At 39.5% G+C, this 27,802-nt stretch overlaps 1 pseudogene; it reads left to right on the plus strand.

Moving 5' to 3' along the window:
* LOC139725784 (uncharacterized) overlaps window positions 1-27,802 on the plus strand; it is a 76,150-nt pseudogene that overhangs the window by 35,910 nt on the left and 12,438 nt on the right.

Below are 27,802 nucleotides of genomic sequence, written 5' to 3' on the forward strand. Positions count from 1 at the left end.
AAAACTTGTCAGCCTGGGTTCTTAGACAGTCTCTGTCACACATCTCATCGAGAATGCTCTGAGCAAAGCAGCTTCAATATTATTGACGACTTTGTAGATTGATTAGCAACCATGTGGTGCTGGATGAAGAGTATGGGAATTTGGTTGCTTTCACGGAAACAATCAGTTTCATAAGGTGTCGAGAAGGTGAGATATGCCAGGGAGAGAAGTAAACTTTCCAATCTCAACGTCATAACTTTCATGTTTAATTTTGACAGTGAGGGTTTACTGAGAATATTAAGTTTGTATGTTTCATATAGCATCTACCCTTTCCAAGCCTCTTCAGTTTTCATCAATTAATGACTTTTCAAAATTGAATTCATGCAGTCTCATGCGCCAAACTACTATTCAAGCCACAAATGCACAGGGAAGAACGTTTTTTAACTTTCTTCGATTTTTTATATGCTAACAGTTTAAAAATTTTTTTTTCCTTATTCTCCTATTCAATATTTTGACAACACTTTGTATTGAAATTCTTCACTTCATGCAACCAGCAGAGCACTGTTACATGGCATCTTATTCGTGCCTATGGTCATATACATATGACTTACAGAAATCAGTACTTTCTTCGATATTTTGTTTCAAGTAACCAACTACTCCATTCATATTCTTGAAATGCATGATAAAATATCTCCTGCTTTCTTGCCTCATGCCTATTGTCCCAAAGATGAAAGTATTCCAACATGTAAAGAAGCATAAAAGCATCGTAAAGCAGCAGTAGGCCTATCTTTTGCCCAGCAAACTAATCAGACAAGTCGAATTAGCCACTCTGAGTAGAAGAGTGTGAAGTATTGAATGCTTGTGTTTGGCACAGACAATGTGGCGTGTTGATACAACATTAAATTAATTACTACAACCCAATTAGTTCGGGTTGTGGAGATTAGATGTAGGATGAGTGTTTATTTAGAAAATGAAGCTAATGGGAAACCCAATACTGCTGACAAATCCAATCTTCTTTGCGAGACCGGCAACAGCACCTCGTGACCTCCAAAGTAAGACCATACCGTTAAAAATATACCACATCCACTTCAGACTGAAATGTAAATCTCTGCCACACTTCAGAGGTCAAAAAGGCAAACTGCCTCGTGATACTTACATTTCACCACACTTTTCTTTTTTTCCCCAAAAATCTAGCTCATGATACATGTACCCATATACCTGCACTGTGAGGTGGAACAGAATATCATTTGTGCATTCTGGCTACAAGCTTCCTTGAAATTCATGTCGAATTCATCGTATCTTTTTACGCATAAAATTTTGGCAATAGTTAAGAGGTTTTGCAATTGAAGTTGTCACATGGGAAATAGAGTGCTTAGGAATGAATGATAATGTCAACTGTGATATTCAGCCAGACACACCTGAAGAAAGTAGCCTCCATGTTCACACATTCAGTACAGCAGGAATGTTTTGTCCTGGGTCTGTAAGGATCGTGTAGTAGAGGAGAAAATACATCCCAAGGTGTGCATTTTAGTTCTCATCCCTGAACTAAATGTCAGCCATGAAACAAGAACTATCCATATTACACTCTTCTTTTCTTTGGTAGTGTGTGTGTTGTTTTATTCTTAATTTCAGTATGACTTCACACTTGATGTAGTTTTAGGTCTGGTTTTCATATGCATGGAGTATTGTCATGGAGTAAATTCTGACTCGAGTAAAGTTGTGAGTTAGTTTGAGTTGTTTTGTAGTTGAAAAGCCAATAAATCTCTCTGATAAGATTAGAGGCTTCCATGCTCTAAGAGCACTTTGCTGAAATCCTAATGAGATTCAGGATAATCTCATATTCTTCTACCACTCTTGTAAAATTGGAAGAAAATATTCCCCTCAGAGCCCAGATTTTAACACTTTTCCTGGTGGCATCCAGAAGTAGGGGATTAGTTGCTGAGTGGTAATTTGCCGAGATACATACTGATTTAACCCGACTGACTCTGCAAATTTGTCTGCTTGAAATTATTCATGAGAGAGAGAAAAGTTACTACAATGTGCAGGGCATATCATGTGGCTTGAATTAGAGTGAACGAAGATGATGAACGAACAAAATTAAAAACAGAATAAGAACTCTCATTAATGTAATCTGGAAAAAGAAATGTGAGTCTTAGACATATTTGGTATTTTGTTGTAGATGTTTAGAATCTTTGTGTGTACAAATTTGCAATTAGACTTCATTATCAGCATTTGAATAAAATGTGAGGTTAGGGTTACTGCCAAAATTATGTCTACCATATTATCATAATTTTAGTAGGTTTTTTTAATGTATATAAATCTTCCTCAAGATGCTTCTATGGTTATGTCCTGTTATCTTCACATCAAATGTAGATAACTCATCACTATCGCGATGTATTTGAATATGTTTGCCCATACCCTTTCTCCCAGTTTTGAGCTGCATTGTCTGCTTACCCTCCTGGCGTGTTAACCTGTTAAGGATGAGTCCAGAGTATACTTGGGCTGGTGTCCATGGGAAATGCATGTTGTAGCAAAATCAGTCTGTCCTCAACGGGTTAACTACCAGGATGATCTTGAGTGTGTCAAATGTATATAATTATATGCTAAGCAAGGTGACTTTTTCCTGTTTCCTCTCTCAGCCCCCCCCCCCCCCCCCCTTCCCCCTTCTACTTCTTTGAGGAACTATTTTTATAATTCTGATACTGTTCTAACCAGATTGATAATATCTGCAGGTTTTGTTACATTTGTTTTTCTGAGAACTACTTATTAGTTGCACCAAACCCCTGCATTAAAGCTGCAACTTCTTGGGTTTTTTCTTCCTCTCTCCCTCTCTCTTTTGCAAATCTGTGTTGCCTAGCAGTAAATTGTAAATCAAGTGTTTATCATCAGTAAATTGTGAGAAATTGTGATAATATACTTTGTTTTGATTGAAAATCAGGAACTAGCAAATGGCAGCATCAACATCAATTTCACTATCCAAAACAGATTTTGCGTAGTGTGAGGAAATAGAAATGTTTCTTTGCAAAAGAGGGTTCCACACAAAATACAGAGAAGTTCCTCTTTAGTACAGGAAAGTGAGCTATTCACATGCATTGTGTATGAGATCATATTAATTTCCGTCAGATGTATGTACCTACAGTAGTGTGATGAAGAGATAAGGAAAGAAGCATATATTTTATAATTGAAAAAGATACAACCAATAGCACTGCTGTATAGCTATCATTCTATACTTCCCCCAACCCCATTTTAATTCTACTTTACACTGTACTTTGACTGTTTTGTACATGAAATTCCAAGGAGCATTGAATCACAGTTTTTATAAGTCATACCTGTGAATGAATGCACAATTCCTATTGGTATTTGAGATATTGGCAATTGAACAGCTCGAACAACTGCATATTTTACATTTGCTTATCCTTAGAGCAGATTAAAAGAAAGTGTTGACTACAATTTATTTTACAAGTGATCCTTTTTGATAACTTCACTAGTTTGACAATAGTCATAACTATCATGATTTTTTTTTTTTTTGTCATGGCTACTACTGAAACACTGGTCAATTCTGTGCTTATTTACATTGATTTAGGGCAGTTTGTGATGTCAATCAGTTGCAGCAAAAATAACTGGATGCAAGAATTTCATCAATTTGTTTAATCATCTAGGTTTCTTAATTCTAGATGTTCTGGAAACTTGTGGAAGTAAAATGAATAAAATTTGTAGGCAAACTTTACGAAGTGTTAATTATTTTTTTTTTAGATATTGCATAATGCAATGTGTTCTCAATTTTGACAATTTGCCACAAAATCATGTAAAGATGCCCCAAATTCCTTTTCTTACTGTAACCATATTAGACAGTATTGGCCTCGAGTTTGATTCAGAATATGTCAGGAGGAAATTCACAAATCCCTCCACTCCACAGTGCAGTGAATAAGAATTTTGCAGGTGAAGACAGTACAAGTGTTAGACAAAGAATTAGGAGCAAGGGGAAAAGGAGCAGAGTCATTCAAGTATAAACTCCCTTGTATCCTATGTTGGAAACAGAGCATGATGCCAATAAGTGATGACATCAAATTTACTGCCTTTTTACTAGATTTTTGCGTGCCAGTTACGAAACATGTCTTCTGTAGTGTCTCAAAACATCTCCTCATTAGCTTGCTCATGAATTGGTTTCCTAGCAACATGTATAAATGATTTTCGTAGAATCCGGAGTTCACAATTACCGCCGTGTGTAATGATAAACCTCGTTCGTGTGTTCCACCCGACAAACAGGTTGAATCAATGCGTGATTGTGCCGTTTATGTCAGCAACCTGCCAGGAAACGTCTCGGCCAACAAGCTTGAAGGCGACCTGGATGGCGAGGCTGACTGTCAGGTTAAAGAGGTCTGCATTATGAAGGTAAGGAGACGTCGCCTCCCATTTCTCTATAAAACTTCCACCCCTTCTCTTCCTCCTTCTCCGTATCTTGCGTTAAATAATTCAAGATTTGCTCCGTATGTCATGCATACCAACATATCTCAGAGGTCATATAAACTGTTGACTTTAAATCTTTATGTCAGACACATGCATGGATGAGTTGTTTGGAAGCTATAGATGTGACAAACATTTGAGTATTGATGTTCTTTAATGCTCTTTTTATTTTTCCTATAAGATTTCTTTTTCCAAATGATGATAGGGCAGGGTTGAGTAACTCCCTAGACCCTTTATCAAAAGCCATCAGTCAGACTTGTGGGCAGTGCTTTGGAAATTTATCATGAAGAATTATACTTTGTGGTGCCTAACGAAAAAGAAAATACCTGCATTATAAGCAAATTTTTGCCTCAAATATTTGCTGATCTTTAGCAGATTCACTTTACTACCTTGATCATGTGGATATCAAGGGAGGCATGCAAAGGACATCTACCCTCACAAACAATCTATTTGAAGAAAAAAATATGAAGCTGCTGTTGAACTTCTGCCCCATGGTACAGATGGGCACAATCTATCATTACTTTGGACAGTCCACTGTGCGTGGCTGTATTTCTATGTACTCACCATGACATTGGCATTTTGCCCCATCAGTTACTCCAGTGGCCAGCTGACTATAGACCTGATAATTCCAGCCAGGAATGTGGGGTGTATGATCATTTTAGAACAGCATGTTGCCTAGCTCTTCCCAAAACTTGACCCCCTCCCCCACCACCACACCATCACCATACCATGCATGAACTTCAACGTAAAAAAAACAAACAAAGCAAACAAATAAGAAGATACATGAAAAAGAGATCATTGACTATGATGAAGAAAAAAAAATGTCTAAGTATGTGAGTGTGATAAAGGAAAAGAAATAAATTGTGTAGGTATGTGAGTATGATAGAGGAAAAGAAATTGTCTAGGTATGAAAACTCTTTCTCACACAAATGATTCACTTCACATTAATTTCAAGCGTTGGCTTGATTTCATTTTGTTTTGTCAGACTGTTAGAAAGTGATGATTATGTAGATGATGACTGGCGGGGGAGGGAACATACCGAATGTTCCACCCGAAGGGTTTGAAATGCTATTGAGGGAGGTTATGTTCGAGGGACTTATAGCCTCCCGAAATAGTATTTCAAACCCTGAGGGTGGAACGTTTGGTACATGTTCCCGACAACAAAAGTCATCATCTGTTATATTATATGGGTTAGTCAAATACGTCAGCATCAACCACCAGCACAACGCACTCGATCGCTCGCTCGCATGTTGCAGAGCCAAATTCACTGTTCGCGCGGTCGATCCTAGGCCTTCTGTCATTTGTTACGTGAATGATGAACATTACTTTCCCATGGGAGAACATTACAAAAATGTTCGCCCATGAGCGAACATAACGAATATGCCTCCATCACGTGACTGTGTTTAGCTAGTCACTAACCGGTATTTGACTAACCCATTTGATATAAAGCATTTTGCATGTACATTGTATTTGTTAGCCTTCTCTCCAATATGGAATGAATAAAAGTACACAAAATGAAGCAAGCATTTGTTTTGAAACTGCAGAACACTTTTAGTATAAGATTGGTGTCAGAAGTAGAAGATGTCATTTTCCTCCCTCCCGAGAAACAAGCTTATCAAACAGAAAGGTAAATGAAGACCAGAGACATGGGGAAAAAAGGAAGAAGAATTCAGTACAGTTACTGATAATCCAGTGCTCAGTGTAAATATATGTATACAGCTGGGGGGGGGGGGGAATGTTTGTGTGGAATTATGGGTAGAATAGAGGGAGGAGAAAAAAACTCAAATGATGGAAACAAGATTTTTTTTTTTGAAGGGGGACATGCACAGCAATTATGGTGACAGAATACAGGAGGTTCAGATATGATTGTCAAGGAAATATTCCATGATAAACAGAAATGCTTTGGGTGAAAGGAAGAAAGGAAAAGAGATTGGTGGAAAGGATGAGTGATGGAATCATACACAAGTAGAAAGACTGACAGATGATTAGCTGTTGACGGGAAACAGGCTAGGATATTTCGGATTTGTCAATGTATAAAATGTTCTCCTTTTATTTAAGACTGTCAATAATTGACCTTTGGAGTTGATTAGGTAGGAGGACAGTAAAGGCTGAAGTATTAGTCTTTTTATTAAAAAAAAGAAAAAGAAAAAAAAAGATCACAACCCTGGAGGCAGTAACCTTTGGTTTGAAGCTTAAGTGTTGATGACATTCAGGGGGTGAGCCAACAACATGGCAACATGTAAGGAACTTGTCACCTTGCAGACAAATCAGTGCTCGAGGCAAGTTTCCCCGTGAATAATGGCAGAAATATGAAGGAAGCAACTTTGCGCTAAATCAGAAATGAACCCTGCAGACCAGACAATTCAATATCGGTGAATATGCCTACATGTTTGTTTTTGTGGTCATATCACCGGAGTTTTTTTTCTCCATTTGTATTGTACATAGAGGAGAAGAAGAGGGGGGGGGGGGGGGAGAAAGACAAGATCATGGAAGGGTAATGTAAAGAAGAATATTGAATAAAGAGTGACTACTGCCATCTTAAAGTAGAAATTTGATTTTAAAAAGATAAACTTTGGTTAGGATAAGATGGAAAGTAATGCACAAAAAAGAGGGGTGAGGAAGGAAACTGCAAATGTGGAGGATATACATTGAATGGAATATCAAAATGAAGGAGAGTTAGAGAATTTAGTGTAAATTTACATGAAATGGAAGGAGGAGGAAAACTCAGAAAGAGAAGAAAGATGGCGGGCTTCGTGTGATCTCCTATCAATTTATATTCCATGAGAGTCGATGTCTAATGGACCCTAACCTATATTGAATGTGTATGTGCATGTACGTGTACCAAACGCAAACTCTGAACTGTGGTCAGTATCTACGTTGGCATGATGGGGGCATTAAACCCTGTTGGTTGCATCCAGGATTGGATAGTCTGTGACAATTTCAATTAAAGGGATATGCAGCACTTTAAATGATATCCCTAATCAGCAGCTAAGTGATTAAACCATGATTTGATTTTGAGATGAGGAGAGTATTTTTGGTCATTACTGTACAAGTTTTCTCTCTTGTATGGTGTAAAATGCAAAGTTATGTGTGTCTACTGTACTCTGTATGGCTTTGTTTCTTTTTCGCTTTGTTTGATCATACTGCCCTGGGTGATATTGAAAGTTGCAGACAATTTCTACATCGTTCTGGATTATTAGGAAGAAGGGAGAGGAGGGGGAGGATGTTTAGGTAGCTTTAGCGGAATCAATTGCAGCTGTGACCGGTGGGGCGTGTGAGGGAGTCGTGGGATGTCATCCCCATCGGTCATCCATGACATCAGTGTTTGAACACCTTGGGGCGAGCACACATCACTGGCGTACTGGGACGATGATAGATACAACTCTCGTTTGATCATTAGACTATCGACATGTCAATGGGCGGTCTCTCCGGAGGAGTGATCTCCATCGGGTTTGGGCCAGTCCTCAGCATCTCACCATCTTTCTCTTCTCAGATATTCTTCTTGAAGTCAGAAGTAGCCAAGCCATTTCAAAACCCAAATAATTTGTTGCTTTGATATTGAAAGAGGCCAGTGGAAAATTGTGAAGGTTTTCTATTTTTTTTAATGTCTGAGTGTATTCTTGAGTTTTAATCACTTTTAGGGAAATTAAGGTTCATATATCTCCAGATATCCTTTTGTTTTTGTTTTGTTTTTTAATTTGGGGGGGGGGGGAGGTGATTGCTAAATTCATATTTTGAAAAAAATGATTAGAGAGCTGCTCTGACACATCAAACTCCCATTATTAGTGTGTGTGTGTGGGTACGTGGGTGTGTGTGTGTGTGTGTGTGTGTGTGTCTATTTCTGTGTCTGTGTGTGTCTTTCCATTGGTCAAAGGTTAGCATAATGGTGTGAAATAGAGCTTTGAAATCAGTTGTAGCAGGAATTCTCACAGCTGAGCACAAGTGGAAAGAGGAGATTAATGATGCAGAACAAAAATATGAGATATCTGTATGCATTGACGTATATCACGGAAAGAGATATGGTGTTAACAGGAAATGACCACCAAATAATGAGATGGGAATTCCTTCGAAACGAGAAGAGACGGGATGAGAAGAGATTTAGATCGTTCACGTGTAGCATAATAAGATATAGATAATACAAACAATAGCATTTAAGAATGAGATGAAATGATAAAACACAGCACTGGATGGTGGAGACATGAATCCTGGTGAAAGAAGCAAACAATGTAGGACAGAATAACTATGAGGCCCAGAAAAGCAGCAGCTGTTTGTCTGTTCGACACTCTATCATGAATAGTGGCCTAGCATTTTGGTATATTGAGTACTCAACTCACGTTTTACGAATCCCAATAACTCCCCCTCTCTTGTGATACGTGATGCATTCAGGCCTAACTGATTTGGTCAATCATACTTTGCCATATTGTAGCCACACAATCATCTTTATTGCATGGGACAACTGTGCCCAGAGTTATTTTGATGTTTAAAGAGACATTGCAGGAAATTCTTTGAGAGACATCTACTGGAAGTAGGGTGATCAATTATTTCAGAGGATCATGACAGTGGTAGAGGCTGTCCAGCCATTATCTTTTTAAAGGTGATATGATTGTAGTATGACTGTAGCCATATTTTACATTATCGTCATTTACATCACTCCCTGCCACCTACACCCTAACACCTCAACCATCACCATTATCACCACCACCAACACCATCACTATCACCACCATCACTATTACCATCATCCCACCACCGTTACAACCACCACCACCACCACAACCACCACCACCACAACCACCACCACTATCACCATCACCATCACCATCACCATCTCCATCATTACCACCACCACCATCACTATTTACCACAACAACAATCAACCGCTATAACCACCACTGCCACCACCATCACCACTACCACTTCTATCACCACCACCACTACCACCATAAATATTTACCACAACAACAATCATCTCTACCACCACCACCGCCACCACCATCATCACCACCACGACCAGCTCACTCAGAATGCCATCTCATTCTTAACTATATCCATCATCTTTACAGTCATACCCATCATCATCATCATTACCATAGTGTTACCATCTTCTTCTTTTTTCACTGTATAAGCCATACATTTTCCGGGTTTTATCTTTCATGACTTTTGGAATTTGCCAACATGCAAAATGTTAACTCTCATTCTGATGTAAATGTGACATAGCACTTTTTCTGTTCACACTGTCAAAGATCTCTTCTTACATGTTACTCCAAAAGCTTGCCCAAGTAGCCAAACAAATTCCAAATTTATAAACATTCTTAGACTTTTAAGATTAAAGTCAAATGTAGTCAAAGACATCAACTTTCAATTTTTGTGACAGATATCACATTTCTCACATTTTACCTAGTTTGTCAATGTTCCCATCTTCAGTATCTGTAACTTTCTAAGGCTAACTTAAGAAGACAGGTCTTGTGTTTGCCCATCTCTTCTTATTCTTCAAGTTGTATTCTCTGAAACAAAAAGACTATTCAATCTCGCCAGTATTATCACAATGTGAAGTATCTTATGCTTCAGATGTAACAATCACTTGCAAAGCTAACTGTTGTCGTTTTTTTACATGACAGAAATAACATCATGCAAGGGATTTTAATAAGGCTTTTGACCAGTCCATGAGCTAACACAAACATTCAGTGAAGAGAGCATAGGGTGATTGTGTCCTCTCTGTTCACCCCTTCCCCTCCCATACCAATATTTGAACACTTCAATTGCCTTGAGGTGCTGTGTAGCTAAGTAATATTGTTTCATTTGCTCACTGATGTTTTTCTAATGTGTACATGTGTGCAGAGATGTGTTCGTGTATATATGCAGAGATTGGTCCGAAGTACTTAATCTTTGTTCAGGAGGATTAATTCTTCTGCTAAAGCAATCACAGGGGAGGCATTCAGATCTAATGCAGGGGGATACCATGTACAGATGATATGGAAGCAATCAGATCAAGTTCAGGTATTTTTATGATACTTAAATGTAAGTATAAATGAGCAATGAAAGCATTAATAGAGACATGTAATATGAAGAAAAGGTCTTATCTCATAGTAGTACATCTCATAGTAGTCAGATCTGTTCAATCCCTTCTAAAGTCTGTGTATGTATGTATGTGTACACATGTGTACTTACCAGGTATGGATGCCATTGATGAATCTTATACATCTGTGATTGAATTTAGTATTTCTTTCCTTCCCACCCCCTTCTGGTCCCCCAAATACAGGACCCTGTGCAGAGAAAGCCCAATGGTCTGGCATGGGTGCTGATGGCTGACCAGGAGTCTGTCCAAAAGGCCATGGACTTCTACCACTCTGGCCAGGTGAGAAAGCTTTGTGCTGCTTTTATGTGTTAGTTCTTTCATGGAGCAAACCGCTTTCGCAGCTTACAAGACATTGCAATTTATCAAAACATATGATGTGACGCTTGCATGTTAACCCGTTGAGGAGGAGTCCTGAGTATACTCAGGCAAGCGTCTATGAGAAATGCGTGTTGTAGCAAAATCAAACCGTCCTCAACGGGTTCAGGTGCAAATATATGTATTACGAGACGGTGTGTCTGACAAGTTGTCACCATGATGACCGCAATGATTAAGTAGACACATTCTAGAACAAAGTACGTTCACCATTTTGTTTTCTTTCCAGGGTCCTGTTTCATAAAACTTGTTATCAGTAACAACTGCCACATTTCTGTGACAAATTTGCTCTCAGCCAATCATATTCAAGGATTTCAGTAGTTTATAGCATTTATTGTAACTTGCTATTGATAACAAGTTTATGAAATTGGGCCCAGATGTAACAGAACTTGACATAATGACCCATGGCTTTCCACAGTCATGCAAAAAATATCTATTTGATTGTCTACTTGTAGCAAGCTGGCAAGCCAGGGCAACTGCACAATTTAAGGAACAGTTCATTTCAGTTTAATGACATTCATTTTATACAGAAAACTTTGTTGATTAAAGTTCTTTCTAAATTTCAGCCAAGTAATATTATCTTTTATACACATGATGACCACAGTGAATTGATATTCAAGACATGATTTGGGGATTTTAATGCTGGATAGTAGGTGATGTTTTAAGGAATTCCTCAAAATAGAACAAGTGAGAAGGTAAAACAAATTGCAGGGACATTTGCCTTAATACTAATAGTCTACACTGGACTTGTCATTTGTCTACAGCTATTAGGATGAGATGTGGAAAAAGAGGGTGGGTTGAAACACTTGGCATACTTTTACCTCCTGTCCCCCTTTCCAATCTCTTTAAGAATGCAGGTCATTTCTTGGATTTGGTGTTTGTTTGTGTAGCCCTCTGAAAGTTGATTTCAATTGTTTTCAATTTTTTGCTGTTGACTCTGCTGTGACGCCAAAGCAGGAAATAAAGAATACTTGGGAGGCATCATGATATACTGTGTGTTGTGATTAAAACTCTTAATGCCAAAAATGTCAATTGATTCATGACTTGGCATCGTGCTTGGTGAATGTATAATGAAGTTGCTGAGATGTCTTCAACTTCAACAAGGGAGAAATAGGGCTCTATACGCCCCTAATCACAAACAACAACTATTCTCTTTCTTGCTCTCTCCTTCTCTGAGACACGAGACACTCTGGCCACATTGGAAGGCTTGCCATAATTCTTGGGTACTTGCCTTGCATGCAAGATTTCTGTCTAAGTGATAATGTGACCGCCCAGATCAAAACCCACAAAAAAAGTTGCAGATTAGAATTCTCTGTAGTGGACCAAAATATGTCATTCGGATTGACCAACTCCAATTTGTAAAGTTTGTCTTTATAACCACGAGAGTAAACTTTTCTCTCCCTGCTGTCAAAATTTTGCAGTTTTAAAACAAAACTGAAATCAAAACATGAGCTGTTTTTTTTTTTATGGACTCTATTCTTTTTTTATTTGTACTTCTATACAACTCACCAGAGTGACTCTAATATTGAAATCTTCTTTTCTCCCATTTCTTTGAAGCTGCACCTGCTAACTCTTTCATATTTCATTGGATGGTCCAGTATTGATCAGTTATAAATTTATAGATTAGAGCTTACTCTTTCAAACTACACTGTATTTAGACAAATGGAAGTTCATTTTGGCCTACTTATAATGAGTTGTGAGCTGGGCAGTCACAAATGTTTATTGCAACCACCTGCAACCATGAGTCAGAGGCCAAAACTTCATTGGGCTGTGTGCTCTTGGTTTCTTTGTTTGTTTGGATCTTTGTCTGTCTGTGTGTTTGTCTGCAGGTGAAGGAGATAGGGAGGGAAATGCACAGTTAGTTTTCTTAGATATGATTTTCATGAAAGTTTTTTAGAGAAAAAGAAAATAGCAAAAGTTTGCAAAGTTTTCATTTTGTAATAGCAATTATAAGGAAGTTGTGACCATCTAAATACCAGTAAGTAAATGAACACAGCTTCCCAATTTTGTTATTGTTACATGTCAAAATATCAACATATATCGAGGATGTGAAATAATTATACCCCTTTCAAGACAGAGAAACTTGCTACCATTGTACAAATGCAAAAACAATCAAGTTTTGGTCACTTTCAGCGAAAAAAAAATCATAACTTCTATATAAGTAGCATGATTGTCACATGGTAGGAAAAGATCATTTTGAAGTCCCCCAAGTAGAATGCCATGTAAGCTGACTTGTTTACATTGCCATAGACTGCTGTTAAAATTGTTGCAGACAATGTCCACTTCTTGCTACACACCCTTCTTTACTGCACATTGTTTTCAATCAATTGCACTGGTTATAAATAAATTGAGACATTTGCTACTGTCAGGATGTATACAGAATAAGCATCAGTCGCTGCAAACACCTTTAAAGAAGGTTTCAGACCACTGTATGATTGATCCAATGTACTGTCTCAGTGCAAGTTGCATCCTAGGGTGAATTTAAGAAGAATTGTATGTGGAGGGGGGGGGGGGGGGAGGCAATGCTGGCTTGAATTCAGTATGAGTTGACAGACTGTAGGGTATAGTTAAAGTTTTCATTTAGAAGGAGATATTTAAACAAAGAACTTAAAACCTTGAAAGTTTGGAATAGCAGAAGAATGATGATAAGTGTGACATCATACTTTTATTCTGGTTATCTCCCACTTTCCTTTCTCTTTCTGGTGAAGTATAGACCATGGCGCAATGTTATCTTATTGCCATATTATCAACTTTAATAAGCAAGACATGCTTTCGATCTTCAAATATATAACAAACAGAAAAGAAAAAAAAAACCCAACTACATATGATATCATTTGGTTAGTGTTCAGTCATACTGTGATGTCAACCGTATGACGACATTAGACTGAGCCTCCTTCAGTCAAAGATGGTCGTTGCACGTCACCAGTAAGCATGAGAGAGCATCATTTATTTGTGAGACATGAATGCTGCATGAAGATTAATCGGTCTGGCAATCAAACATTTACCGGGCAGCTTCCCAGCATCTTCGGACATTCCACTGACTCTCCGCTCGCCGTGCGCAATCATCGCCGTCTCCATGACGTCACGTGGTCAATGTGAGATGGATGGCTCGGAGAAATCGGAATAATGCGCCATCCGGATAACTCTCATTTTTCCCTCAGTATCTTTTGAGCAGAAGCATTCCAGGAAAGCAGGCAATGAGACACAGGCCTTTTGCAGTTGAGATAATCCCAGTCATCTGTTTTGGAATTAGATAAGGAGATAGTTTTACTCCATTATTTGCTGGTTTTCCAAAGTTATTCCCCCCTTTGGGCAGTGGTCATTCCACCAGCCACCATCAGGCAGCTCTCACCCGAGGTGGTGGGATAACCGAGCCAATATAAAGAGCCCTTTGAAACCGGACACTGTGGTGATTGAAGAGTACGGAGAAATGTGACGCAGAATAGGTGAGGATTGAAGGAAGTCACGGGGGACGTATCTCCTCGCCGTTTGGTTTGACAACACGTTTCTGCGAAGTTACGTACTTGTCTGGAGTGCCCACTTCACATGGGATAGATAATCACCTTGCATTTCATCAATACACACATTTTGAACCAGTGTAGCATACAAGAGCTACATTGTAGTATGTGATTAGATAAGGCATGCTAATCTAATCATTAGATTTGTCATATATACAAAATATGAGCTGGTTTACTACATTGCCTAATTATGCAATTCACAAGTGGACACTACATGTAGACTACTGTGGGTGTGTCTCCTGTGAGCTGCTGTGTTACTATGCTATGTCTTAAAGACTGATACGGACATTTTGGTAGGCAGCTTGTAGCCTCATAATTTGGCAAGGATAACACTCACTGTACAAATTGACCTGTATGAAAAAAAAAAAAAAGCTGGAAATGAAATTGATGAATAATGCTTTGATATGCTTTGGAGCTCCAACAACATTTCAAAATCTGTTTTCATGTAGGGTGTTTTCTTCACCAGCCTGGAAGTTAATCCGGTCTAAAGTCTAAACTCCCTACATAATATAATCTGTGATGAAATAATGGGGGAGGTGTGGGGGATAATGGGGCTAGTACCTGTAGGTGTCTGTCCCAGGACATTGTAGCATCACGAGACAGAGCGGCTGACACGTCCAGGTTGACTCAAGCAGACAGGTGCAGCCGGCACCGGTGTGACCCAGGGCAGCTGTCAGTCACAACTACGCCCTCCCCCTCCTGCCCCTACTACCCTGGTGAATAGACAGGGGACGTGAGCTGCTGATGGGGAAAGACAAACCAACGACTCCTAAATCCCTGTTTAATTGGCACAAGATGAGCAAACACTTTAAAGGGATAGTACAGTATTGGTGGAGATGAGAATTGGGCTTTTAACTTTTTGCGAGATACCAAGAAAACACTTATGATATAGTACAGAGCATACCATTTTAAGAGGAATTCAAAGTTTATTTGATGAAAATCGGGTTTGGAATGACAGAAACATCCAAAAACAAAGTAAAACAAAGCGATCGTGATAAAGTGTGGGTCCCACACTTTAGTAGAATCGCTCTTTTTGGATATCTCAGCCATTTCAAAACCAATTTTCATCAAATAAACGTTGAATTACTCATAGAATTACACGCTCTTTCATATTTCATAAGAGGTTTCTCATTATCTCACCAAAAAATGTTGGAAACCTGAAATTAGGTCTCAACCAAAACTGTACGATCCCTTTAAACAGAGCATGATCCCTTCCATTCCAAGGGAGAGGTGAGTCTATCAGTCCTAGCTCACTGCGAAACATGGCTGAAGAGTGAAAGAATAGTCTCATTGCCTGTACATGTATAGAATTCATCTTATTCCAATTAACTGATAAGAAAAGGTTATATACATATCAACAGACAACTCATTCTAGCCAAAAAGCATTCCAGCTACTTACAGGGATTCTGTCAAGATAAGTGGGAAGTTTTGGCAACAGAAGTATCAGTTAAAATACCCAGCTAACTGATGTTTCTGAGGTTGGAATTTCTTCAGCTTCTAAGGTTTTGATTTAATAATTTGTTTATTCAAGAAAATGTTTAACATACTCTTGTGTATGTTAAACATGAATGTTTAGCATACACAAGAGAGTAAAGTTTGTGACCAATATGCATTCTCCATGAAAATATAGGGCTTACTGTTATAACTGATAGCTTCTTAGGCCTCGAGGTTAATTTATTGTATTGTATTCATCGCAGAAAGCTTGTTGGTCCCTCATACCCCCACCCCTATTGAAAGGTAGAGTTTACTGTACTCTTCATTTTACAAATGCTGAGAACCAGTTAGACAAGTGGTTTGTCGGGAAATACAGTGGCTAGTAGCCAGCAGAGGAAATTATGTAGGGGTTTAAGATAGCTTGGATTATTATCCACAAACTATACAGGATTATCAAGGTTTTGTTAGGACAGCGCTAATTGAAATTAATTAGATATGATAAAAGCAATTACGATGGATGTGCAAAAGCGTGTCTGCATGGCTGACTGAGAAACCTGTCAACTATGAGTGGTGAACTTTGAGTTCAATGCTGAAATTTTCATGTTCACTGTAGAGATCATATCCATTACAAATCCACGTCAACTCTCTCGTTGAAAACCCTGTGTACCACATTATGCATTTTATGGATATAGACATAGAGTGCTCAAGAGTGCATGCAGCATTGCCACTCTTTATTTTCCACTGTATCATATGTACTGTGCAATGCATTTTTTTTTTATGAATGAGGATTATCGAAGGAAAATGAAGTGAGAACTTCTCAGTGATTGTATGTATCACTGTGTTTGAATGAAGAAAGAATTTAAACTTGATGCATCACTTGATGAGTCAAGTACTTGAGCTAAAAAAAAATCTTGTAACCATCCTTAAGTCAAATCAAATGACTTTATATGCAGTGCATCACATAGAATGTGGACATGTGCTAAGAAGGTTCTGCATCCATAGGTTGATGTCTCTTAAATACAAATAAATCTGCAGCTTCCAAATTATGCCAGATTTTCTGCTGGTAATAACCTCCAAAATCCAGGTTTGAGAATATAGTGGCATTAATATGTGCAATCATTGACCACCTCACCATCAGAAGCTGAATAATGGGGTACACTCTTGCATTTTCCTATACACTACACTGCTAGTAAGGAAGGGTGAGGGTAATGCATCAAAGTCTTATGCATAGCAGTTTACAACCCTGTGAGCGTGGCATGGTAAGTCCAAAATATATTTACTGTTACTATTTTGTTTACACCATGAACAAGGGGGAAATTGTGAGTAAAACATTATGTCCAGGTGTTTGCATCAGCCAGGAATTTCACTAAGCATATCTTGTTAGAGTTATGAGTGATATTCAGAACACCATAATATTTTTTGATGACCACTTCTTCATTATGACACTAGCTATACAAAAGCAAAATTAGTACTAGTCAGCTTATGTTCATATCTATTTTCTCTCTTGTTTTTCATTTCTTTTCTTCTTTTTTTTTGTGTGTGCCCATTCAAGCATCGTGCATGTTTTTTTTATGGACTGTAAATGGGTCAGACATTGAACACATCACGTTACATCGTAATGTGGTTGTGTAGCCATCCAAAATATTTTCATCACCAGTGAGAAGCGTTTTGCGACGTTCCAGTTTCATTCCAAAGAGGGAGATGACAGAGATGACTAAATCTGTTCTCGTTTTCTGAACTCTCTTATGACGTCCCTCACGCCGTCTCGAGTCTCGTCCTTCTTCTTCCGCCACTTCTCTGCTCCGTTCTGTGTCATGCTCCCAATCTCAGCTCCAAAATCCCTTCCAATCCGACAGGATTTGATCTGTAATCATGTATCTCCCTTCCTCACCCCCCCCCTTACCCAACCGCACACTTCGTTAAGTCCCGCATTCTTGCGCGTTCAAGGCTGTGTCTGTAATTTGTTTATAAATCTACCTGGTGTGTATCGGTTGATGTATTCAAACATGCCACGCTCACTCCAAACTGTCTAACTTTGCCTGGAAAGGGGTCCAAAATTCAAGTGTGTTTACACCAAAGAGAATTAATTTGTCATCCAGCGGAAGAACCACAGTAGTGGATAATTGTCGAATGTAGAAAAGCCGTTTCATTTGATGATACATTAGCATGCTGCTTAGAATGAAAATTAGGCATGTAAAGGAATATTATGTCATATATATCGTTAACACCTTATATAAGTATATATATAAGTAATTTCTTATAAAGCGCTATGTCCAGTTACAAACTACTCAAAGCGCTTTCTGCTCTCTCTTAAGAAAATTGAAAAGGTACAAATAAATAGTACATTACAATACAGTGCAATACCATACAAAATAATACAATACAATGACAACGCCTAACAGAAGAAGAAAACACACACACACAAAAAAAAGAACCCTAATCATATGATTGAGCAAAAAGATATGCCTTGACATGTCGTTGAAAAGTATCTAGGCTGTGCATGTTACGAATATTATCCGGAAGTTTATTCCAAAGTGAAGGAGCCAAATGGAGGAAGGCGCGATCCCCGTAGGTTGTCCGAGTTTTGGGAACATGTAGCACCGTCGAAGACGAAGAACGTAGGCTGTAAGCTGACTGCTTTACTGTGACCAAGTCCTGAAGATACTTCGGAGCCATGCAATGTAATGCCTTGAAAACAAGGGTAAGAATCTTGTACTCAATCCTCTTCTTGACTGGAAGCCAGTGGTATTGTCTTAGTATTGGGGTGATGTGAACATTCTTCCTCACACGAGCTAGAACACGGGCGGCACTGTTCTGTACTCTTTGAAGGCGACAGATAGAAGAGTTAGGCAGACCAGCTAATACTGCATTACAATAGTCAATGCGTGACGATACTAGGGCGTGAATAACCTTGACTGCATCAGATTCAGACAAGAATCTGCGAATTCTTGCAATGTTCCTCAGATGGTAGTTGGCACTCTTACAGGCACTTGTGATGTGGTCATTCATATTCAATCTGTTGTCTAGGATCACTCCAAGGTCACGAACTGATTCCAAGAGCGACAGATTCTGGCCATTCAGGGAAATGTGCTCCATCTCAAACACAGAGTGTTGGTGTCGGGAACCAATCAGGATCACATCAGTTTTGTCATTATTAAGTTTCAGGAAATTGCCACTCATCCAGTCCTGCATTGCCGCCAAGCAATCCTGAATTTGCCGACAACAGACCTGATCGGTTATTCCTGGCTTGAAGGCAACATAGAGCTGCGTGTCGTCAGCATAGAGATGATAGCTCAGGCCAAAACATCTTGCTATGTCACCAAGAGGAGAAGTATACATGGTAAAGAGGATAGGTCCCAGCACGGAGCCCTGCGGGACACCACATTCGATGTAGCACTGCTTTGATGAAGAATCCAACAAAGTAACTACTTGGGATCTCAAAGTCAGGTAAGAGTGGAACCATTTGAGAACGTTTCCAGAGATTCCAAAACGATGCGACATTCTCATCAGCAGCAAATCGTGGTCCACAGTATCGAACGCTGCGGATAGATCTAAGAGGACAAGGAGTACCATCTGTTTCTTGTCGAGGGCTAGGAGGATATCATTTGTCACTTTGACAAGAGCAGTTTCCACACTGTGCCCTGGTTGATATGCGGACTGCAGGTTTTCGAACAGATCATTTCCCTTGAGGTACTTGCACAGGAAATTTCCAACAACTTTCTCAAGAACTTTGGAGACAAACTGTAGTTGCGAAATCGGTCTATAGTTGTCGAGAGAGTCAGGATCAAGAGTAGTCTTCTTCAGCAGGGGCGTGACATGAGCACGCTTGAAGATGTCTGGGACAATGCCAGTTACAAGGGAAGAGTTAATGATCTTGGCGATGATGTCTGCAAATCTCTCCGGGGCCGCTTTCACCATCCACGTTGGAACAGGGTCAAGGGCACACGACTTGCAGGGTGAGCTTTTGATGATTCTAGAAACCTCGACTGATGATACGAGTTGGAAGGAGAGCCATGTAGAGGAAGGAGGGTGGGAAGTTTCATGAGCTGTTCCACTGGCAGAGAAGTTTGATAGCACATTGCGGATGTTGGATATCTTCTCATGAAAGAAGTCACTAAACATGTTGGCAAGATCTGCTTCACTATCATAGATGGTAGGTAACCTTTTTGATTTTGATCTTCCTAGGAGCTCATTAACCAGACGAAACAGAAGCTTTTGATCACCGTCACAGTCCTTTATCTTCTGCTTGATATGATCTTTCTTGGCTACAGATGCCATATCAGTGAAGATATTTCGTTGCTTTGTAAACTCCTTGCGATCCACAGGGAGTCCTGATTTACGCCAGCGTCTTTCTGCCCTCCTTACATGCTGTTTCTGTTGCCGCAAGCCACCTGTGTACCACGGCACTGGCTCACGTTCAGGTACACGTACAGTTTTCATTGGGGCATGCTTTTCCAAAGTACATTTGATTGTGGCATTATAACAGTCGGCAAGATCATTAGCATCAGCTTTGTCCCAAAAATCCTTCTGATTCAGAGCTGTTTCAATATCGTCGAGGAAGGAAGGAATGTCAACTGAGCGCAGTTTACGAAATTTCCTGTCACATTTCTTGTGAGAAGACTCCTCAAGTCTACAGCAGAAATGAACAGCTGCATGGTCAGAGATAAACGATCCGATCGAAACGTCCTTTGGATCCAGGAGCTTATAAGAACACTTGATTATAATGAGATCCAGGATATGACCTGCCATGTGAGTTGACTGATTTACGAGCTGAATACAGTTGCAGTCATTCAAAAGATTGGCGAACTGGGCAGCTTCCGGATTGTCCAGATTATCCATGTGAATGTTGAAGTCCCCCATAATGATGAAATTATCCTGCCTAGTGACCAGATCTTCCAGATAAGGGGTGAAATCAGTTAAGAACTGATGCCTGGAGAGTCCATTCTGCGTAGAGGGTGGAGGTCTATAGACTGCGACCAGAAGCGTTGACAAACTAGCAGCCCTAAGATCGAACTCGGCACATTCAAAGCTTTCACATTTCTGAGGAGGTCGCAGCTTGATGCTTATGTGACTTTTAGCTACAATACCAAGACCACCACCACGACCATTTCTGGGCACTGAGATGAAGCTGTAGCCATCAGGGTCTGGAAGTAACTGTCGAGGGGTGACTTCATCTCCATCCGTCAGCCAGGTTTCAGTAATTACTAAGACATCAATGTCATGATCGAGGAGAAATGTTTGAATGAGAGCAGCTTTGTTGCAAACTGAACGTGCATTTAGAACAGCGCATTTTGCAATGGCAAGAGGCTGAGCATTCACTGATCTACCCCGATTTATATCTTTAGGAGGTATATCTTCTTCGCTTGTTGATGCTGCGTGTCTCTGTTTTCGTCTCCCACCCCTTACGCCTCGATGTCTCCTAATCCGCTTCCATCTTCCCCTTTTTTTGAGTGAAGACAAGGGAAGTGTCTGAACATCAAACGTGAAATGATCTCCATCCTTATTCAGTAAACAAGATATTCGGCTTGGGTCTGGATTGAGACGCAGAAGAAAGTCACGATCATATACAATATGGCTTCCCATCGATGTGTGGTAACTTGCAGTTATAACAGAGAGCTGCTTCACGGATGCAGTCAGTACATGGTTCACACAGTACAGCTGATTGACAGACAGAAGCAGAGCCAAGATCCAGACAATGGGAAGAATGGGGGATAAACTGATTAAGTCCATGTTGCTGAAGTCACTGCAGCACTAGTGAAAGAACAGGTCCCATTCATGACGAGGATGAGTGAACTTGGATAATGTCCATATACATGCACAGTGAAGGCTGACACTCAGCTAGTATGGCTACTGCAAGCCTGAAGCCAAGAAGGTCAGAAGTTGTTCTGACTGATAAGTCCACAGAAACATGAAACCAATCGTCGAAAAATGTCTAGCAAGTTCCATGTGCCACAACAAAGAGACTGATAGCAATTCTACTCCAGCAACTCTAGTAGAAACAGGTAGAATACATGATCTTGGAGAGAGCAGACAAGGGGGCAGCCTGTTAGGCGCCACTCACTCTTCAAATGCAGATTGAAAGATAGCAATAGATATGATAAGGTTACGGATACAGATTCATGAATGTTCATGTAAAGTTGATAAAAAAATAAAATGTGAAGATAGCTCTAAACTTGTTCTATCTGTCATCACAAATATCCTTCAGTTTAAGAATATAGTGATGCATAAAAGCACTACAAAAGAATGCCTGTTTGCCTGATGTCATAGGGAATACCTGCCTACCTTGTAGAGAGAGATACTGTATACGCTATAATTTTCGCATACATAAATTTTCGCGAATTACCAATATCACACATTTTCGCGAGTGGTTAAATTCGCGATTGGGGGACCAGAGAAAATATGAAGTGGCAAAGAAAGTGTGAATTTCAACTTACTAGCATATAAGAATGATACTAGTTATACACTGCATGAAAAAGACTTGCCAAACTCTGCGAACTAGTAAGTTAGAATTCAACATTTTGGAAGTGGTTAAGTCCATCGCGCTAGATTTCTGACGAGTGGTCCCCTTGCGATAATGGATTGGCTCTCTACAGTATTCGTAAGTAGACGTGGACGTGCGTAAACAAGCTTAGCCAGTATGGTCTGTTCGGTAAGCCGTGACATGGTATTCTAGTACTGAAATGTTCGTATCATCAAGGCAAGGGATTCATTTTGGAAGGTAATATTTTCGCGTGTTGTTAATTTCGCGAATTGCTCCCGACTCGCGAAATTCGCGAAAATAAAACCCCCGCGAAATATATAGCGTATACAGTAGGTGCTCCCTGCTGAAACCTGCATACCTACATACACCTGTGCAATCCCATTCCCATAGAGGCAGTGGGTGTCTTTTTGACTGATGGTGACAAATGGGTCATTGTAGGAGTGATATGTGGGCACTTACCCAGTGGAGATGATGTCAATAGCTTTGGTACTGACTTCACGTGGGATGGGTTGTAAACAAGTGAGGACTTCTTTTCTTTCTCTCTCTAGCACTTTTTCCCCATGATGATTGTTAACCCATTGAGGACGGGCTGATTTTGCGACAACACGCATTTCTCATAGACTCCTGCCTGAGTATACTGGGGACTTGTCCTCAACGGGTTAATGATTGTGGCTACTGTGTAAGAAGGTCTTTGATATTAATATAGTACATTGTTGAATCATGTGAACACTGTCTGTGAAGCTGTACTTGTGTCACATATTTTTTTCCTTATTATCAGACAAAAGAATTGGGAATCTAAAGATAATGCATTCATTAGGAACACTGTGAGATATTTTCTTCTGAATCATTCCTGAGACAAAGCTTGAGTTGGAGTGCCTGGTCAATACTGAAACACTTTGATGACTTGTTATGTTTAGAAGGTTGAAAGGAGTTTCTTCTCTTCTGCAAATTTGGTCAAGGAAATCAGAATTTCTGGTATTCTCTTCCCATCATTTCTTTCATGCATGCTAAGTACATTCTCTTCTTTAGCAGATTGCCTTCCTTGAGGGTAATGGCTCAAACGTCCAATCAACTTGAGTAACAAGGGTTGCCGTATATCATGCTTTTTTCTTATCTTTTTATCAAGATTTCATTCAAATCATAATATAATTATCATATAATGAAATTTGTACAGAGTAAACGTGTTTGACTTTATGAAAGCAGAGTCCATAGATGCAAATTATGAGGTACTTGAAAACTACATCATTCTGGGTGTGGAAAAAAAAACCAACATACATACCGGTACTCATAATTACAGAGTTCATTTTCTTTTACTGGCCTTGAAATAGATAACTGTTATGAGTTAACTACAATATCAGCATTAACACCACCATGCTTTTTGGGGGCAACGGTGTGAACACACTCAGTGATCAGGCCATGTTTATTGGGCGATGCCAATCGAGCTAGACATCTCGTCAGATGCCTAAATCCGCCAGCCTGATTCGTCAGCGTTAGATGTGAAAGTATTCTGATCCGCCTAATGTGTGACAACTGAAACACGCACACATATCAAGTGGAAGGAGACATACCATCACGCACAACACACATACAAACATACACACACAAGCACACACACGCACACACACACACACACACACACACACTCACACACACACTCACACATACACACATACACACATGCACACACTGAGGCATTCACACATACACATACTTACAGAAAGGAATGCATCTTGATAATCAGTCTACCTTTGCTAATACTGACACTAAGAGTTTTTTTGGGGTGGGGATTTCAGTGCAGATATTTTTTCAGACTAAAATTGATCTTTGTGTTTCATCCTGGAGGATATTAAGTCGGTCTACTTGCAATTGAAATTTGTTTGTGTCGCTTCTAGTCTTCTTGAAATTGGTAGCTTAGGGAGGGAGACTCAAGAGGCAGAGAACAAGAACAGGGGCGTGTTTCATCAACGTTTGTCAGCGCTGACAACTTGAATCACCATAGTAACAGTCAGTGACCAGAGCATCTCAGCCAATCAAAACCAAGGATTTTGCTGAAATTGTCAGCGCTGACAAACGTTGATGAAACACCCCCCAGGAGTTTGAGCTTAGTGACCAATTTCTTTATCATATTTTAACAAGAGGAAATCTTGCTTACCTTAAAAGAGGAAGGGATTGAACAGAAATATAGCTGTCATGGATTTACTTGTTCATATTTGGCTTTCAAACAAACAGGAAGAATAAACAGTACATAATCAATGTTAAGTGCTGTTTGTTTTTATCTGTCTAGCAAGTATCTCTGGTGAGAGAAAGTGTGAAATATATTTGTAAGAATCTTCAAGCATTTGATAGCTAGGTTTAGGGAAAAGTTTAGTGGGATTGTTGCCAAATACATCAGGACCCCGCTGCACTGTTTGAAAGTATAGCTTGTTTCTGTGCAGTCCATGCTGTGGAATACTTGTATCTTAACCCATTGAGGACGAGTCCCAAGTATACGCGGGCAAGTGTCTATGGGAAATGTGTGTTGTAGCAAAATCAAACCATCCTCAATGGGTTAACCTTTCTTTTCTGAAACTGTCATAGGTGCTCTCACCCCCTTGGTAAATGTGAGAAGTTTGGATTGATGGCATGGCTTGCGTAGGCCTAAACGTTGTTTTATAGTTCTCCCTACACTGTGAAACAAAAGAACATAAAGGGTTAAAATCGGGTAAATCAGGATCAATCAGTAGATCTTTTCAAAGTAACACTGAAAGAATATTCTAGGACGGCAATCCCATTTTTGCTCCCATTTAGAATCTGTTTGGTATAAGTTCTCCTGTTGAAAGCCTGAGACTGTGATGGTATATATATTGCAATCTCATACCTTTGAACTTCCTAAGCTACACAGCATTGAGCAGTAATTAAACTGCATGTTTAAATGTCTACCACTAGCGATAATACAGATGAGTGTAAAAGGGTTAAGCACAAGTCAGAGCACACTTGCCCAAATTTCTTCTCACATCCCAATGATAGACTACTTAGGATCTCCAGTGCTCTACTCACGAGACCCCAATGACAAATCTTTGATTAAGATATATTGATTGAATGAGCCGAGACTGTATCTTTCTCTTCTTGCTCTCCTCGTCTTTTTCCCTGGGCCTTTGTTTGTCATTGACCTTTTAACAATACGTGGGGGTTATTTTCTGGGGCCGGCGTTGACGCCGCTGTCATCAGCCGGGACCTGTGGCGGCAAAAGAGAAACAGCTCGTGGCTTCGGATTATCACAGCCTCTTACAGTCAGTGCCAGATAGATGTCTGAGACTTTGCATTGCTCCAGGAGCGGGATTTTTTTACTGTCTTTCAGTTTGTTTGTTTGTTTGTGTGTTTGTGTGTGGTGGGATGTGTCGAACACATGCCTTAAGTGACAGAAACCAATGTTTTTTATGTTGTTGAATTATTAGTATAATTGTGAAAGATGTAGCACTTAGGGTGCGTAAGATGTGGAAAAGATTCTGCTTTAAATGTCTGTGTAGCTAGGGGTATACAAGAAAACAGATATGACTCAGCACCGTGTGGAGCACTGGAAATCAGAAATGAATATGATCTGAGTCAGTCAAACTGTAGAGACATTTGATTTTCAATTACTCAAGGTTTCTGTTTATCATTTACATGCATAGTACGTGTGGGGCATTTCTTTTAATTGGTAGTGTTTAGTGAATGTATCAATTGGTGTTAGATTTGTCAGATTTAGCACCAATACCAAAAATTTGTTGAAGTTTGATGTATTGTATTCCATGTATTATGTTGATATTAAGTGAATATTGCTCTAGTGCAAATAATAGTATGCTAAGGTCTTGATTGGATCATGAAAACAAATAATGTGCTATTAAAAATGTAAAATCTCCACATAACATATTCCTCATGTGAGTAAATATTTCATACAAACAACTAAAATTGTTTAAGATACATTAGGTGTATATAATTCCCCTTTGCATCTATCATGCCTTCCTTTCATTGCCAACCACACCATTTGTATGTGTCATTCATTTTTTTTCTCTTGATCTATCCCATTATCTCCCGTTCTCTGTCTGTCCTTGCCCTTGAATAATTTCTCCTGTCACCCATATTAGTATATTATTCATTTTGTGCTGTATCCCTGTGTTCATCCCTTCTGAGTGATGTGATTATATTCTCAACAATCGTGCTGTCTTCTCATTACCACTACAGGCCCTGATGTTCAGTCAGCCGTATTTAATCTCCACCGTCTCTCTGAAGCTGCTAGACCTGGCCCAAGGGGATGACACGGCTGAAAGCATCAGGTAAGTTTGCCCTCCTCTCCCAGCAGTCTGCTTGCCTTTTGCTGTTTTCTTGCTGTCTAGGATTTCTTTGCAGCTACCTCCTGTGTCTCAGCCTCATGATCTGTCAGTTTGTCTGTCTGTCAGTCAATCTGTCAATCTCTCTTACCATCAGTGTGTTTGTCTGTCTGTCTGTCAGTCTACTATCTATCTGTCAATTTGTCTGACAGTCGGTCTATTTGTCAGTATGTCTTTCAGTCTATGTATTACTCTTTCTATCCATCAGTCTATCTGTCAGTATGTCAGTCTGTCTATCCAGTCTGTCTTTCACTCTATCTGTGAGTGTGTCTGTCAGGCTGTCCATCAGTCTGTCTTTCATTCTATCAGTGTGTCAGTCTGTCTAAATGTCACTGTCTATCTGTTAGTCTATCTGTCCTTATTCTAGTCAGTCAGTTTGTCCGTCTGTCAGTATACATTGTAACTGTCAGGCTTTCTACTAGTCTGTCTTTCACTCTATCAGTCTGTCTATCTATTAGTCTCAATCTATCTCTCAGTGTACCTGTCCATCTTTCTATCAGTCTGTCTCTCTATTAATCTGTCTGTGTGTTCTGTCCGTCTGTGTATCTGTCTCTTGGTCTTCATAAATTCTACCCAAGTATCTAACCTCACTGTATGAGTTTGTATCACATAAAGTGCTAAAATGTCAAAGAAGTTCTTATTTTCACATTTGATGTAGGATTTCCTGTAAAACCATTGACATTTAGATGTCGGGTCAGTGTGATACATCTGCCAACATTTTATAACATAATATGAAATACATGGTAGAGCCATGACAGAGATTATCTCCTGTTAACAAACATTTATTCAGATATAAAAATTGTCCTTTAAACCTGATAATAGCTTGAAATAATTCAGTTAATGTGATACCGAGAAGAAAATGTCACAAAGGGTACTTAAGATTTCTGTCGATCCACTCCAATGTGTAATACTTCAAGCCTTGGAGTGATTACTGATTGGATGACCCTCTCTAATCCTTCACTCAAGTGGATGGAGAGCTTCTCAGATCTATCAATTTAATTTTGTGCCTGACTTCATTCATTTCCATTAATTGTTGGCATGATGAGATTACTCCAAGCATGCTGCACGCATGGCAGACTCTCCACAGCCACAGGTAATGCTCCTGGGTGCTGGCCAGCCCTGCATCTTACCTG

The sequence above is a fragment of the Diadema antillarum genome, unplaced genomic scaffold (assembly GCF_040938485.1).
Source record: "Diadema antillarum isolate AM-2024a unplaced genomic scaffold, OU_Dant_1.0 seq00000059_RagTag, whole genome shotgun sequence".
In the NCBI taxonomy this organism is placed as follows: domain Eukaryota; kingdom Metazoa; phylum Echinodermata; class Echinoidea; order Diadematoida; family Diadematidae; genus Diadema; species Diadema antillarum.